Below are 18,416 nucleotides of genomic sequence, written 5' to 3'. Positions count from 1 at the left end.
CTCTTGTCGTTGCCAGAAAGCTTGCTTCACAAGTTAATTTCTTCTTATTTTTCTCCTTTTACAACAAATCAGTCACCGACACTGCCGATTCTACTTCCTGATTTCCAAATCTCTTCTGTTCTCCCCATACCCACTCTCACCGATTCATGTCCAACAGCCTTAACCTTCAACAGAAATGTGCATAGACTCATCCCTGGTCAACCTCAACCCACATGTGTCTCCTTTGGAAATGTAACTGGACTTCCATCAGAGAGACTGCTCTGTACGGAATGTCAGCCGCTGGTCTACTAGCTCCCTGGGCTTCTCAGAACGATATGCAAACCTAGTCTCACAGTTCACACACTCTGTTGTACCCTAACTCCCTTCAACTTTTCCTCTTCCATCTGGAAGCCCATCTATGAATGACTTACCCTTCCCTATGTCATGCTCTCTGTGCGTCTACATGTTCTAGGTGCCCTTCTGTGTCCTCATCTCATGCCCAAGAATGACCACACCCCCCATTTCCAGAACCCTTTTAGCTCTCTAATCCCTGATTATTCCTCATAATAGTAGTTTAGTAATAATCAAAAAGAGTCACAGTGGCAATATGGCCAAACAGGAGAAAAAATATTCATCTTGAATATTTTTATTTATGCTAGGAACTTGGTAAAACATTCTATAAACATTTCCACGCTGAAGATTCAGCTCAGACACCAGCTCCTCAAAGAAATTTTCTTTGATAATTTTCTTCCAACTATTGGGTACTCCTCCAGTATGTTTTCCCATGTGTTAAGAGGCAGTATGTATCAGACAAGGGTCCACGCAAGACAAAAGACGCCACTCCATGTAGATGAAATGATTAAACTTAATACAGAGATTTTGCAGTCTGGTGTTCAAACACTGAAAACAAAAAGAGGGAATATGGAGGAAACACTAAGGTGATATCTGCAGGAAGCATCTAGCAGCTTCCACTAAGGTGGAGGGGTAGTAAAAGAAGGAGCTGAAGTTATCAAAGTCAAAATGCTGCAAAATTAGGATGCCCACCTCTGAGGAAGGGCCTCGGTGGAGTGCTGTTGGTGTTTTAGAGCCTGGACACGGGAGTGCCAGTTCCTCAGTGGGCGGGACTAGGTGGGCTCTAGGAGTGATGGGATTATAGCCTGGATCAGAAACTAACCACTACTTCTGGAGCGAAGGGTCACTGTGGACAGGAATCAAGAAATGAGCAGGTTCGTCTCTTGTCCGGGCTTTCTTATCTCTGTCTTTGCTCCTTAATGGCAGAACCTAACGGGAGGTAGGCTGACCGGAGTAATTTGGAGTTTGTAGAATTCCATCCCCAGTACCAGAGAGAAGAGTATCATGCCTGGCATTGTCCTCTGTAGCTTGACAAGTTCATGCTGCTCCTCTCTTCTTGATGCTACAATAGTAGTACCACCACCAACACCACCACCACAACAAAATTAATAAAGAGAAAGGTTTTTACCTGTGTCATTCAGGATTCAGTCAAAAGATAGAAGCCTCTGGAAGTTAGTAAAATCGTCTATGTGAGGTTGATGCTTCTTGTGTATGGCTGGAGCGAGAAGTCCACTGGGCAACTGAAGATGGATTTGAAGTGAAGGGAGCAAGACAAGCTGAAACCTGCAAGGATCAGTTGGAACCAAGATAATGGTCATCAGCCTCTCCCTGTTTCCAAGCCTCCAACTTAGAAATGGACGTGTCCTGCAGGAGAAGCTAACACTAAACTCACACCTGGAGCTAAACATTCATCTGACCCAAGAGTTGTAAAAGCTGAAGGAGAAACTCTCCCTGGACCTGGAGGAGTTGGGAACTGGCTATTTTCTCAAGCCAAGCAAGTGAGTGGCAGCTTACGTCCTTCACCGACTGTCCCTGTTTAAAAAGCACGTGGCTACTGCTTCCAAATCTTCCAAGTTTCATGAAAAATATCTCATGCGCATGAAGCTAACCTGAAAATTTGCATGGAAGGAAATTTTGAGAAACCTAGTTCTAGCTTAGCTAAATGGATGTAATATAAAACTAAAAATGTGACCTGCATATCAACACTATAAATGTGTATGTATATATGCTTACAATATTGATTGATTTTCTCTTCCCTTCTACATTCTTTTTCTAAATGATACCATTCAATTTCATGGTATTTAGTATCATCTACATGTAGAAATATTCTCACTGTATATACTTGACAGATTTGTCTTCTAAGTTTCACAGTAATATTCAACTAATTACCAACTCAGCATCTCCCTTGGAGGATAATTCCAAAATTTAATTTGCATACATTACAGGCAGACCTCAGAGACACTGTGGGTTCAGTTCCAGACCATTGCAATAAAGCAAATATCTCAATTAAGCAAATCAAATGAATTTTTTGGTTTCCTAGTGTAGACAAAAGTTATGTTTACACTATATTGCAGTCTATTGAGTGTGCAGTCACATTGTCTTAAAAAAACAAAACAATGTGCATACCTTAATTAAAAAATACTTTATTGCTGTAAAATGCTGACCACCATCTGAGCCTTCAGTGAGTCATAATCACTGATCACAGATCACCAGAACAAAAATAATAATGGAAAAGTTTGAAATATTGCAAGAATTACCAAAATGTGACACAGAGACAGGAAGTGAGCAAATGCTGTTGGAAAAATGGTGCCAAAAGATTTTCTCAATGCAGGGTGGCCACAAGCCTTTGATTTGTTAAAAAGGTATCACCCTGACCTCACTCCTCAATTTACTCCCCTTCTAGTCTTCTCACACATGTTAGGTAAATGATACATGTGTAGATCCAGAAACTGGGGAGTTACCCTTAATATCTTTCTCTCCTGCAAACTCCACTTAAATTTGGTCACTTAGATCTGTTGACTCCCTCTCAATTTCATCAATTTCTCGCCATCCGGTACTTTCAGCCCAAGCTGAGACGCCATCATTTCTCACCTGAACTACCACAAGCATCTCCTAATGTCATTAAAATATGCAAATTCTCCTTTTTTTTTTTTTTTTTTTTTTGGTTAGAGGAAACAGTGGGGAATAGAAAGAATGGATTTTGTGATTATGACACTAATCAAATTAGATGGCTCAGCTAATGGCATTCTGTAATGGGCATTTCCTGTACGTATTAAGCACAGATAGTAATATACTAGAAAGTAAATGTAAGAGTTCTAGGTAAAACTCATAGGAGAGATTTAGTGTATATAATGAGTAAGACATAACTTGTGAGACATGGACAGAATTCATATGATCTGGTAAATACAGATAGTAAGTTAGTAATATGTGAGACATGCCAAAGATAGAAAAAAATAGAAGATACAGTAGAACAAAAATAGGCTGCTTAAAGATACGAAGGGAGGGAAAGACCCCCCATCACGATCACAGCACCTTTAGAGAAGGACTTTCTTACATTGAAATTGGCCACCGTTTGTCGTCACCCAATATGGTTCCATTCAGATCCTACATATGCTCTACTCGAGAAACAAAAATAAGACCAGAGGCTGTTCAACACGGTGACTGGCAGCTTCTCTTGCCTCAAGGGCACTTGCCCTGCAACTCTCGGGCGGACAGGTGTGTGTTGGTAGATGAAGAGATTCTCCTCTGTGACCCTCCATTGTTCTGACCGAAAGGCTGGTTGTCATCGCGAAGCCGTCCATTGCGAAGGCTGATGCAGCAAGAGAGGAGCAGGATTTACGAAAAATGTCCACATCAGGACTCAGGGAGTGTGGCCCTTTCACCCTTCTGGTGCTATCTAAGTGTATTCACTTTCCTCTTTCCATTCTTGCTTCTTGCTCAGTATTTTAATTAATCCAATAAGCTATGTTATTTGGTCATTTTAATTTGGTCTGAAAGCCTTTTTGTTGTGTGACCTCTGGGATAGCGGGATGGTTGGTGTCCTTGACAGCTCTCCCGGCGTCATGGCAACTCCCCACGAAATGAATACCCAGTGAAGGTAGTGGCCTTTGGTCTTGGAAGGAGACATGGGAAGGAGGCAAATGCTTCTCAGCACCCTGATGCCACGGCTGTTAACTTTAAAGTCGGCTCAAAGTCAAATTAATAAAATGAATTTACAATCCGTAATGAGACTAAACTATGTATTCTTTGGGAGAAAATTTGATAAACTTGGAACTGGTATGTTTGCCCTCAAGTAACTGGTGAGGAAATCCATCTTTAACCTTCACTGTTGGAGAAAAGGAGGAAAATTCTCCATCTCAAGAGAATGGAGCTGTGGTTTTTACCGGAGTTAGCAAAACCCAGGCAGGAGAAAGCCTCCACCAGCATCAGTCAAACACGTGAGGCACCAGACTTGGAAAGATCCAAGGAGGAAAAAGGAGCCTGGAACTCACTGGGGAGTTTCAGTTTCTGAAGGAAGGCAAGTCAAAAAAATGCTGTTATGACAAGCGGGCTTTGGAACGATTTGGATTTTGAAGATAAGGAGAAATGATATCCGGACCCAACACGTACACAGAGCACACATGGGAACTCCCGAACTAGGGCACACAGGTGCACGCACGTGCATTTGCACCCGCACGTGCGCCCTGGGGTGCGAGAGCAGGAAGGCAGGCCTCTCTTAGCCCTACTCTGTCCTGCTTCCGTAGGCTATCCGTCTCACAAATGTTAATCCTCTCCTGGAACTCAGTGTAATTCTGGTCTGACATGACAATTTTCAGGAAAAACACATCCCTGTTTTCTAATAATTTTAGAACTGAAAAGGAGGGTTTTGGCTTCTTCCCTAACTGAAGAAAACCACCGAAGAGAAGATGCCCCCTGAGCATGTCACCCAGTACGGAGACTCACATTTCGTTAGGCGGCAGGTGACATCTTCACGGGCCAGCAGGCAACAGCAAGGAGAGGTGTGCCCAGCCGAACTCCTATGAGAAGCCCCGTCTCCTGATCACATCAGACCCTGCTCCCACCCCTGCCTCTGACTAGTTCTTCAAACAGCCAGAGGGGCCGTGGATCAGATACAGAATCCTGCACAGGCCCTCCTGACCTCGCTCACGTCATTTCATACCATTTGTGCTCTCTGAGCCACACTCAGCCAACCGATTTCTCACCTTGGGGCCTCCACACACTCACACGTAGCTCCCTCCGCTTGAGATAATCTTCCTGTCACTATCCATGGGCCTAGCTCACACCCATCTCTTAACAGGTACTTCTGCACAGAGGCTTGTCTGACCCCTAGTATAAACTAGATGTCCTGTTATCTACTTTCATTCAAGTTAGCGATTTCTTTCTCCTTCAGCGCACTTGTCACAATTTGGATTGATACACTTCCCGATATGGTTGGAATAAGCTCCGTTAGAGTCAGGACCATGCCTACCTTATTCCCCTATCACAACTCCTACCAGACTAAGTGAAACAGAACTGGTGCTCAGAAATATTAATGAGATGAGAAAAGCTCCGCAACGAATATAGGTGTTCCTCCAAATTATGTGGATTTGCCGACGCCACAGACTGGAGGTGGGAAGGAAATAAAATCATACGTAGATAATAATTTGAATATCCTTTTTGACTCAAGTTCAAAGTGTTTTATCTTCATGCCAAGATACCAGAAGCGTATCATTAGATACACAGTCTTCATGATTCTTTTAAGAGTGTTAGATATTGATAAGGACTCCTAGAATAATAAAAGAGTCGTGACTCGAGAGACTCATTCCATGTCTTTCCAATTCTATTTGAACAAGAGAAAAATCTTCCGAACAAAGAGATTTGCAGTTTCAGAATGGATTTCCATTCATTTCCACTCAGATCACTGGGTGACCCCTCAGATCAACCCCGCATTTGCAGGGAGAGATGCTGATAACATGGGGAAGCTTTCCTGATGTGGGACCTACACAGTGATCTATGCTACCTTGGAGGGGGTCATCTTGCTGACAGGGGCTATCATGTTACCTCACGAAGGACTCAGAAATATCGTCCAGTTCTGACTTCTTCCTAGAGTATAAGAGAGTCAGCTGTGACGATCTCAACTTCATGATGTATCACCCCTGGCTTCCGAAATACAACAAATCATCCCATGACCCCAGAGCATGACTTGTTATGCTCAAGACAAAAACATGTCTTATGTATAAAGTGGGGGTTGTTTGTATCCTTTAATAATTTTTCAGTTGTTGTTGCTATTGTTTTTAAGTCCAAAACTAATATAAAGTGATATTATATTATGCATCCTTAAAGCTTTCAGTTGTTTGTCTGCTATGAGAGTACTCACCTACCTAAGGGATATGTGCAGGTACAGCGCACTGACCACTCTGCTGGGATTTGTGGGTGATGGTTAATTACATTCTTCTGCCTCCCACTGAGTCCTGAGGAGTGCACACTATTCAGGGGGATAGAAATAAAAACAGCTGCTTTGTTACCCATAAAATTGGGGTCCTCATTGGATTTTGAACACCTTCAGCCTGAAAGTAGGGCAGCGAGCATCCCACACCAGCAGCCTCCTTCTTGAGGCATTCACAGTCCCTGCTGTGCCGAACTCACTTCGCGGGAGAGAAAAGAATGAATATTTTCTAAGGACATGCCCCCCAAAAACAGGTAAGGAAGAGGTCGGACTGAGTACGTGCCATATCATCTTCCAATCCCACAAATTAGATAAATCACTCTGCTCCCCACAAGGAGAAGGGAACAGAAAGAGAGAAGGAGCAGAGTTTTCCTGGTGTTATTCCTTCCTGGTTAGCAGAACACACCCTTTGTGGGCCATTAGAAATCAAGGAAGAAAGAGACCATGGTTCCAGGTAACAACTTTCCTCTTTTTTCCTAGCTCTCTAGTTTAAACACCTCTTTCTGCTACGAGCTCCCCTGACCACACAATACAGACAAGTCTATGTCATTTCACTTCACCTGAACCCTTGGTTGCTATCTACAATCATTTAGGGGAAAAAGTGCGGAAAAGTGACATTTAAAATGTAAAGGATGGTAAACTGCATGGAAAAAAAGAGAAAAAAAACTGTGTAACATACACAAAGTAAGCTAGTTTATGCACTAAATTGCATTTAAACATTTTTTTTTGTTTTATAGCCTTATAGAAAAACACAAAAAGCAAAAACAAAAGCAATGCAAGCAAATTTTGTTACAAAAAAAGAAAAAAAATAACACAAGATTACCTGCCTATAGTGGATACTGAGAAGCAAATTAGTATCCTATCCCTTTTTAAACAATATGGCCCATAGTTACACTAATTCTTGTTTTCCTGGTTATTAATGTTTTGAAAGTAGCTATCTGTGGGCCTGAACCAATGCCAAACTCTTTCTTGGGGTTTGTATCTGCCTCTGCATTTTAGGCAGGCAGGTGTCCAGTCGAAGGGTTAGACTATCATGGAAAACAGGAAAGTTCAATGATTGGTAAACAAGTTAAGGTTAAGACTGACAGATCTAGGGATGGTTCGGGCAAAAACTGCAATAGCCACATCTTGAGTGAGAAAGAAGGTAGAAGTGAGGAGGGGCCAAGGCCTGGCCCCCACAAGAGTCAAGTGATTGCCTTTTATTAGTCAAACTCTGTTCTAATACAACCAGAGAAAACTCATCCCCACTCACTGATGAAGACATAATGTAGAAAGTAAATTCAAATTTTTTTGTTCTATTTTCTCTCTTACTTTAGTCACATTTAAGAGACATTTGCTGGCAGAAAGGAGGTGCTTGGTACTGTGCTAGGAGCTGGAGCTACAAAGAAAAGGAAAATGTGGTCCCTGACCTCAAGGCACAGACTGTCTGGTGGGGAGGCCTCTCATGAACAGGTATTCAACCTTCCAGGTACGCATCTGGGACCGAGGGGCACATGCACAGAATGGGCAGGAGGGACAGCTGACCCGGACGTGGACGAGCAGGAAAGGCTCTTGAAGTGGAGTGTGGCGCAATGTGTCAAGGACAGATCAAAAAGGATGGAGAAGATAATTTCAGGTTCCAAAAAAAAAAGTCCCAACATAGGTACAGACATAGACGAAAGGTGTTAATGTGGTGTTAATGGGGATTATATCTCTTTTAAGTTGCTGGTTCCTGGAATGTAAGCTGTAATCATGTCTGTTTGCCTGGGACTCAGTCAGTACCCTCCATGTGAAGGAAAGATAGTTTTTGTAGCTGGGGTCTTAGGCCATGTACACAGATCACTGCCTAGATTTGCTCCTTTATTTTGTTTTTTAAGATTCACTTATTTATTTGAGAGAGAGAGAATGAGCGGGGGAAGGTGCAGAGGGGCAGGATCTCCAGCAGACCCCTGCTCAGCACAGAGCCTGGCTGTGGGGCTTGCTCTCACAAGCCAAGAGATCAGGACCTGAGCCAAAACCGAGTCAAATGCTTAGCGGACGGCACCACCCTGGCGTCCCTCCTCCTTTATTTATTTCAATATACCATACGCTTGAATCTCTTGCCCTCTGCATACCCTTCCCCTGCCCCCAACTCTCAGTCTGTTGAGTGGTGTTCTTGCCTCTAAACTTCCCCACGCTGTCCCTTTCTTTACTGCCGTGAAGTTTCCACTCTCCCGCTACCTTTATTTTCCCAAGTCTCCAGGTACATGAGTCCCTGGGTCGTCACACTGCTCCTATCTGACAATTCTATCTTTATTAATCCCTATGAATTTGAACTCCAACAGGTTGCATGCCAATCTCCTGGTCCAGACTCTTCCTTCCGGCTCCACCTTTGACTACCTGCATTCCTAAGCATGCAAATAATAAGCAACTTTAGGAAACACCAGATTGTAACCAAAGTGTATATCCTCGGGTCAGAATACTGTTTGAAGAAATGTAGAAGAAAAAGCACCAGACCAGTCAAATAGGCGAGACAGAATTTATTCCAGACTACAACAGTAGGGGACAGAGACCGATCTCAACTGGAGCAAAAGGAGGGAGTGATTTTAGGCACTGGGGTGAGCTGGCAGAGAACTGCTGGAGGACACGGGTGGAGAGCTAGGCAGTGTGTGAGGCCATCTGGGTTTGCTAACTGGAACTTAGAGAAGTGAGCTCCTGCCTTCTCATGGACACTGGAGGACCAGGGCTCTATCTTTCCTGATAACTTTAAAGAGGTAGCTGTCAGGTCTTTGAAACAAGACGTCCCTGGACAGTAAAACTGGCAAAAGACTAGCAAACTTACATTTCAAGGAACAGGGAGGGAATTCACAATTTCAAGTTTTCTAAATTAAATGCTCAAAGAAAAGAGAGACCGGGGCCTGGAGTCAGAAAGAAGTCTGTCTCAAATGCAGTCAAGCCAAGGGGGAATGCTAAGTCTATCTTCATCAGATATCAAGTTCATGACATGCAGCCCCAAGCCCATAATTCTAAGCATTAGAAGCTGATTTCTTTAAAGACCATGTTTGCATCAAAATATTCATGATAGGCTCAGAATCATATTGACTATTGTCGCTATATTTTGGAAAATAAGATAAGCTTCTAATGCAGAGCTCCCCAATAAACTAATCACTGTTGAATGTTAAAGTCTTATCATGCATCTATCTATCTTCAAACAGGGTTATACCAACACAATTCCATATCCTTACATCATGCTTACTCTGGGGGCAACTGAATGAAAGGTACATCGGATCTCTGTACATTCTTTTTTTTTTTTTTAAAGATTTTATTGATTTGTCAGAGAGACAGAGACAGAGACAGAGACAGAGAGACAGAACACAAGCAGGGGGAGTGGCAGGCAGAGGGAGAGGGAGAAGCAGGCTCCCCGCTGAGCAGGGAGCCCGACGTGGGGCTGGATCCCAGGACCCCAAGATCGTGACCTGAGCTGAAGGCAGACACTTAACCGACTGAGCCACGCAGGCGCCCCTCTCTGTACATTCTTTCCCCTCCTATTCTATACCCTTTATTCGGTGGGCCCTTGTTGAGAATCTGATGTGGGAACCTAGTGTCCTATAGGTTGGATGAGACTTCTGTGTGGTAGGTAAAGACAGAAGTGAAATAACCACATTCATCAATGCTGAAAGCAAAAGCTCAGGGGAAGGGGCTTTGCCTGTTGCTACAGACTCAGGGGAAGAACTGGGGGACCCCAGTGCTCTTACTACCCCAGAACACAGCAGGAGAGTCATGGCCTGAACAACTTGTGTTTCCACACGTGGCCCACAGTCACTGCGGTGTGTATGTGCGTGAGCATGTGTAAGTGATAAAATTCACATAAAACAGAATTCATTCTTTTAACCATTTTATAGTGTACAACTCAGTGGCTTTTAGTGTATTCATAGCCTTTGGCACCCTTCATCCCTCCCTTATTTCAGAATATTTTCCTCACCCTAAAAGGAAACTCTATGCCCATGAAGCAGTCACTCCCCAGCCTCTGACTTATAATTTCTCCATGTCTATGGAGTTGCCTATACAAAACATTGTCTATAAATGGGACCATGCCACATGAGGCCTTTCAGGTCTGGTTTCTTTCACTTAACATAAAACTATTTTCAAGGTTCATCCATGTGGTAGTATGTATCAGTACTTCATTTTTAAAAAAATTTATTTGAGGGGGAGGGGGAGAGGGAGGAGGGGCAGAGGAGAGGGTCACAGAGGGCCACCAGAATTCTTTGAAAGTAAGATCAACTCTACTCCTTCTGGTATCACACACTTGTCCTGGGAATGCAGGCTGGTGTCTTCAAGACCACTACCAAGTTGGGGATTAGCGAGCTAAGTTAAAATGCTATGAAGTTCTCTTACTGAGATTCAGCTGCTCTGTTCTTTTTAATTAAGCATTCCCCTGGTTGCTGTAAGCTTTTGAGTAATATTCAGAATTCCAAAAAAGTTGACTCAGCTTTTACCAGTTGATTCATGGCTATTGTTACTGAGACAGGCTTTTGGAGCTCCCTACTATGCCATTTTCACTGATGTCTGCCTGTGTATGCATTTTTTGTAAATTCCTATGAATCCATAATTATTTCAAAATAAAAGTAAAAAAAATCTAGATTTTCCATATATATTTGATGAATTATCAAATGACAAAGGGTAATAAATAAAATACTAATAGCTAAGAAATAAAGTACTATTTAAAATGTGTTTATTTAATACATTCAAAATGGATTAAAAACCTAAATGTGAGACCTGAAACCATTAAAATCCTAGAAAACACAGGCAGTAACCTCTTTCACCTTGACTGTAGAAACATTTTTCTAGATATGTCTCCTGAGGCAAAGGAAACAAAAGCAAAAATAAAGTACTGGGACTACATCAAAATTAAAAGCTTCTGCAGAGCAAAGGAAACAACCAACAAAACTAAAAGGTAGCCTAGGGAATGGGAGAAGATGACATATCTGATAAAGAGTTAATATCCAAAATATATAAAGGACTTATAAAATTTAACACGCCCCCCAAAAATAATCCCATTAAAAATGGGCAGGAGACATGAATAGACATTTCTCCAAAGAAGATGGCCAAAAGACACAAGAGAAGATGCTCAACATCATTCATCATCAGGGAAATACAAATCAAAATTAAAATGAGATACCACCTCACACCAGTCAGGATGGCTAAAATCAACAACACAAGAAACAAGAGGTGTTGGTGAGGATGTGGAGAAAGGAGAACCTTCTTACGCTGTGGGAACGCAAACTGGTGTAGCCACTCTGGAAAACGGTATGGAGGTTCCTCAAAGAAGTTAAAAATAGAACTACCCAATGATCCAGCAATTGCACTATTGGGTATTTACCTAAAGAATACAAAAATACTAATTCGAAAGGATACATGCACCCCGATGTTTATAGCAGCCTTATCAAAAATAGCCAAATTATGGAAAGAGCTCAAAGGTCCAAAGATGTGGTATATACATACAATGGAATATTATTCAGCCATTAAAGAATGAAATCTTGCCATTTGCAATGGCATGGATGGAGCTAGAGAATATTGTGCTAGAAAGACAAATACCATATGATTTCATTCATATGTGGAATTTAAGAAACAACAAATGAGTAAAGGAGGGAAAAAGAAAGAAGCAGAGAGGCAAATCAAGAAAACAGTCTCTGAACTCTAGAGAACACACTGCTGGTCACCAGAGGGGAGGTAGGTGGGGGATGGGGGAAATAGGGGTTGGGGATGAAGGAGGGCACCTGTTGTGATGAGCATCAGGTGATGTACGGAATTGCTGAATCACTATATTGTCCACCTGAAACAACATTACACTGTATGTTAACTAACTGGAATTTAAATAAAAACTTTAAAAAAAAAGATAAAAAAGTAAAATAAAACAAAACATATTTATTTTTGCTTCCTTCCAACAGTCAAAATGTTAAACTATATATACTTTGTCCATTTTGTTCAAAAAATCTGGTAGAGAATTTATGAGCACAAACACATCAATTCTGTTAAATTTGTCAATTTAATGTGGATCTTTTCCCATTTCCACCCTTTCCCAATCTTTACTCTTTCCCCAATATTATGAGACATTAGGTATATGTTACTGTCTTCAAAGAAACATTACTATCAAGCCATGGCTTCGATACAGATGCAATATATATATATTATTCCATCTCTGTAGATGGGAATAAAGTAGGGCATATGTTTTTTAATGTAAAAACAGACAAGATAACTTGAACGCAGCAGTTACCTCAGCTGCCAATCAGCATGTTTTCATTTTATTTCCTTTTGAGACAGTGTTGTTTTCTATATTTGTATGAGAAATATTTAAATTGTAGTTTCTCTAAAGAGGCATTTATTTCAAGTGTATGGTAAGTGCTGATTCTGCAATTATTGCTAATTGGAGAATTTCCAAGCTGCTTGCTGTGTTGAGAGCCTCATGATTTTGTCATATTCCTTTCTCCTTTATACTTCAAATTTGTGGAATGAAAAATATACTAAACTAAAATTACACTTTCAAATACATCATACTATAACTAAACTACTTTCTAGGCTTTACAGATGGTGTGAGCTCAAAAGTGACAGGTCTTGCATACCAATGACTCCTCTGAGCCAATGAGGCAGAATCATGTAAAGGTTATTTGTGGTACAAAATTTAACTCAAATAATAAAAAAAAATATTGTTTTCATTTTTAGTATGAATCTACAACATATATTTGAAAATGAAAATCAGAATACAATTTTTACTTATTTTTACTTTTAATAGATACATTTATATTTAAGGTGTACAACATGTTCTGTTATACATATAAATAGCGAAATGATTATGACATTCAAGATAATTAACATATTCATCTCATCACAGAGTTATCATTTTTTGAATACCTGAAATCTACTTTCTTAGTAAATTTTTGGGATAAATATACTATATTTAACTATAGTCATCATACTCAACATTAGATCTGTAGACTTACTCATACTACACAATTGGAACTTTTCACCTGGTGACCAACATTTCCCCACACTTGTAACTACCATTCTAATCTTCACCTTCTACATATACAACTTCCTCAGACTTCACATATGAGTGAGATCATGCCACACTTTCTTTCTGTGTCCGGCTTATTTCACTTAGCATAGTGTCCTCCAGTGTCATCCATGTTGTCCCTAATGGAAGGATCTTCTCCTTCTTTCTCATTTTTTTAAAGATTTTATTTATTCATTTGAAAGAGAGACAGAAAGAAAGAGCAGAGAGAGAGAGCGAGTGAGCACACAAGCAGGAAGGGGCAGAGAAGAGGGAGACGGAATCCAGGGCAGACCCCTCACTGAGCACAGAGCCTGACACAGGGCTCGGTCCCACAACTGGAGGATCATGACCTGAGCAGAAACCAAGAGTTGGGTGCTTAACCTACTAACCCCCAGGCTCCCGGGAAGGATCTTCCTCTTTATGGCTGAATTTCTTTATCTATTCATTTTTTGACAGAATTTAAGTTGTTTCCGTATTTTGGCTATTGAACACAGTTCTCAATGAACATGGGAACGCATGTATCTCTTACAGGTACTGATTTCATTTCCTTTCAGTATATACCAAGAAGACCAATTGCTAGATCATGTATTGTTCTATTTTTAATTTTTGAGAAGCCTCCATACAGTTTTTGATAATGTTTGTACCAGTTTGCATTCCCAACAGTGCACAAGGGTTCTCTTTGCTCCACAGGCTCACCAGCCCTTGATATCTCTTGTAATTTTGATATTCGCCATTCTAACAAACGTGAGGTGATATCTCATTGTGATTGTGATTTGAATTTCCCTCATGATTAGTGACATTAAACACCTTTTCATATATCTGTAGGCATGTGGATATCTTTGGAAAACTGTCTGTTCAGTTCCTCTGCCCATTTTTTAACTGACTTTTTTTTTTTTTTGCTATTGAGTCAAATGAGTTCTTTTATTTTATTTTATTATTTTATTTTGGATACTGCTTTAATTCATACGGAACCACAAAAGACTGAATAGCCAAAGATATCCTGAGAAAGTTTTTTCTGAAAAGTACATGTATTCTGCTGTTTGTTGGATGGAATATGTTATAAATATCTATAAAGACAATCTGGTCTAATGTGTAGTTTAAGTCTAATGTCGCCTTATTGATCTATTCATCGCTGAAAGTGGTATAGTGAAGGGGCGCCTGGGTGGCTCAGTTGGTTAAGCGTCTGCCTTCATCTCAGGTCATGATCCCAGGGTCCTGGGATCGAGCCCCGAGTTGGGCTCCCTGCTCCGTGGGAGGCCTGCTTCTCCCTCTCCCGCTCCCCTTGCTCGTGAGCTCTCTGTCTCTGTCAAATAAATAAATGAAAATCTTAAAAAAAAAAAGAAAGTGGTATAGTGAAGTCTCTACTATTATATTGCAATGTATTCCTCTCTTCAGGTCTGTTAATATTTGCTTTGCATATTTAGATGCTCCTGTGGTGGGGGCATGCATGTTTACAAATGTTAAATCCTCCTTCTAAATTGAAATGTTTATCATTATATAATGACATCCTTTGTCTCTTATTACAGTCTTTACTTAAAGTCTAATATGTATATAGATACACATGTATATGTGTATGTATATATATATCTTCCCTGCTTTCTTTGGATTTCCATTAGCATGTCATATCTTTTTATAGCCTTTCACTTTTAGTCTGTGTGCACCCTTAAGGTGAAGTGAGCCTCTTGTAGGCAATATATAATTGACCGTTGCTTTTTTTTTTTTTAAGATTTTACTTATTTATTTATTTTAGAGCGAGATGGGGGTGGGGGCAGATGGTGAGGGAAAGGAAGAGGGAAAGAATCCCGAGCAGACTCCCTGCTGACTGAGGAGCACGACTTGGGGCTCAATATCACAACCTGAGATCATGACCAAGAGTTGGATGCTTAACCAACTGAGCCACCCAGGTGCCCATGAGTCTTGTTTTTTAATCCACTCAGCTACTCTACAGCTTTTGACTGGAGAATTTAGTTCATTTACATTTAAAGTAATTATTTAATAAATATGGCCTTACTATTGCTATTTTATTGTTTCTGCTTTGTAACTCCTTTGTTCCTTCTCTGTCTTCCTTTATGATTTGATGACGTTCTGTAGTGGTATATGCTTAGATTCTTTCCCCTTTATCTTTTGAATATTTATTTGTATATGTATTCTAGCTTTTCACTTTGTTGTTACCATGAGGCTTACATAAAACACCTTATATTTATAGCAGTCTATTTAAATCAGTAACAACTGAAGTTCATATGAATACTAAAGCTCTACATTTTTACTCTCTCCTCCCAATATTCTATGTTTTGATGTCACAATTTACATCTCTTTCCTTTGTGGATCCATTAATAAATTATTGTAGTTATTGTTATTTTTAATACTTTGCCTTCTGAGCTCTTTATCAGGTAAATCACTTATTGTCATTTCATTAAGATCTGTTTCTGGAGTTTTCTCATCTTTTTTTTGGGGGGGGGAACATCTTTTTCTTCATTTTCCTGGACTCTCTGTGTTGATTTCTACGCCTTAGATGTAACAGCCACGTCTCCCACTCTTGACAGACCAGTCTCATTCACCCTGGCCCAAGCTCTTGATTCATTCTCAAACCCCTGTGATTGTCCAAACTACCTTCTTTGTTCTTAGTGGCTCCCAGCAGTTGAGGGAGTGCCAAGACCTGTCAGTGTCCCGGTGGGGGAGAATCCCAGTTAGTACCTGGATGCAGGCTGACTGGAAGCCAGGTATTCAGGCAGTGGCTTTTAAAGGATGCAGATAGGCCTCTTACAAGGAAAAACTGGAAGACAGACACTTTTGTCTGTTCCCTCTGTGCTGAGCTAAGAACTGTTTCTTCATTTGCTACAGTCCTGTCAAGAGGTACTTCCCTTGGGTGGCAGCCACAAAAGCTGGAGCACCAGATATGTGCACAAACTCTTTCAAGGGATATTCTAGCTACATGGAGGAGGCCAGAGGAAGCCCCCATAAGCCTCCCAGGTGTCTGGGGAGGATCATAGTCATCCTGACCTTCAGGCAGCAGCTTTAAACTATGGAAATAGACCTCTTCCAGACAGAGATTGGGAGATTAGTGTTTCTGTCAGCTCTGTTCATGCTGAGCCATGGGAGGAACTGTTTCTTGCTCTACTATAGTCTTGTGGTTCTCATGCATACAAGTTCCATTGTTTTTCAGGCTATCCTTTTTGGGGGGGCTCTCCTTCAGGTAGGAGTGTTAACAGGTAGGTGCTAGATATTGGGTCTAAACCCTCTGTTTCTCAGGTTGCAGCTGGAAATTGTGAGTTCCCTCTAGATGGTATGTCATTGTGCCAAGGGTGAAGTTTACGGCAAGAGAGTGTCTCGGGCTTTCTAACCAGTTCAGGGTGGGTAGGGTGAGTATTTTCTTTTGTTGTCTGCCGGATGTATAGGAGTTGCTTGTTTCATTTCTGGATTTCTTTCAGAAAAAATTGCTCTGTGTGTAGCTGTAGATTCACGGTGTCTTGGGAGGAGATGAGTTCATGACCCTAGGTGGCCTTCTTGAACTAAAACCTCTTGTTTTGTTTTTTAAAAATACTTTATTTCTTTCTATATCCCAAGTGTTTTACACTTAGTTGACACTCAGTACCGGTTTGTTTAATGGATGAGGTACCAGGGTGGGAACAGTTACTCATTCCTAAAAGACTATTAGATAAAGATGTAATTTTTCCATTGTTTTATATGATGAGATTTTAGCTCTTCCAACCCACTCCCTGGCAAAAAAAAATGTGAAGCCTGGTCAATAATGAAGGGAAAAAATACTCCTATAATCATAAATAAGGATGGAAAGAATTAGAGAGAGTGAATGCATTGTGACTTGTTTTGGACACGGTGGAAAACAACAAGAGTTTCGGAACATAGAGTGCTAGTCTGCCCCTTTTCCATGTCTTCTACTTAGAGCCACATGGTCCTAGTGTAATTCTTACATAGGTACCCTGTATTAACTACACCTTTTCTCTTCTGCTGGCATCTTCTGACTGTGGACACATTTATTTCAACCTAAAAATCTCAAATTCCTGCACTACGGCAGCATTCAATAGCTTGTTGCAATTGACATTTCCCACTTTTTTCATGTTTCCGCATTTCTCAAGGTTCTGCAGTCTGACTCCTTTCACAACTATTTCCCAGAAAATGCTCTTGTCAGGGTCACTGATTATTCCTAAACTCAAAGTAAAAATGTTTAACTTCTCTCCAGCAAATGTCATGGCTGATTTCTAACCTCCTGGACTCTTTGGATTCTATGGCCTTTCTCTCTTGATTTCCCCAAAGGCCGGCTCTTCATTTACAGCTCACTTTCTATTTGATATTTCATCTCCTCATTTCTAGGTCTTGCTTTACATGGTTTACCTAGCATGTTATTTACCTCTAAGGATTCGATGGCCATGTATACAGGGATGGCTCCAAAATCTGTATTTCCTGAGCTTTAGATCTATAAATCCAACCCTTCATTCAGTCTCTCCAGGGGATATGTTTCAAAAACAACCATTCAGGGGCACCTGGCTGGCTTGGTTGGAAGAGCGTGTAACCCTTGATCTCAGGGTCGTGAGTTCGAGCCCCATGTTGGGGGTAGAGACTACTTAAATAAATAAAACTTAAAAAAAAATTAAACAAAAACAAAAAATTCAAATGTGATGTCATCCTATCCCTGCCTAACTAACCTGCTATACATCTTAATTTCTCAGTTGAAGTTAATGGTATCAGCAACAAAACCAGAAACAAGGCACCCTCCTTGCCTTCTTTCTCCCTCTCCATCCACATCAATTCAATCTAAATCCTATAACTCTCAAAGTCATCCATTATTTCCCTTTCCCTTGCCAAGGTTTTCATTATGGCAAATATCGTCTCTCACATGGATAATTTTTTCATATCTCCTTACTGGACTCCATGTCTCTATGGTATTTTTCCTGTTCTAAATTCTCCAATATTTCCCTGCTGTCCATGAGATAAAATAATACCAGACTTGATTATAAGATCTATCCTAGTCTCTAGCTGTGGTCTGCCTTGTACTCTAATATCCAGTCACAACTGACCCCCTCTGTCCCTCATTCTTCTTGCTTTCCCACAGACATGCACCACGCCTCTGCATGTGATGACCACTTGCTGTGCATCTCTGCTCCACCTTTCTCTGGATCACTTTTGACCATTATT

Source organism: Zalophus californianus, chromosome 11 (genome assembly GCF_009762305.2).
Source record: "Zalophus californianus isolate mZalCal1 chromosome 11, mZalCal1.pri.v2, whole genome shotgun sequence".
NCBI lineage: Eukaryota > Metazoa > Chordata > Mammalia > Carnivora > Otariidae > Zalophus > Zalophus californianus.
The sequence above is the reverse complement of the archived record's forward strand: the minus strand, read 5'-3'. Positions refer to the sequence as shown.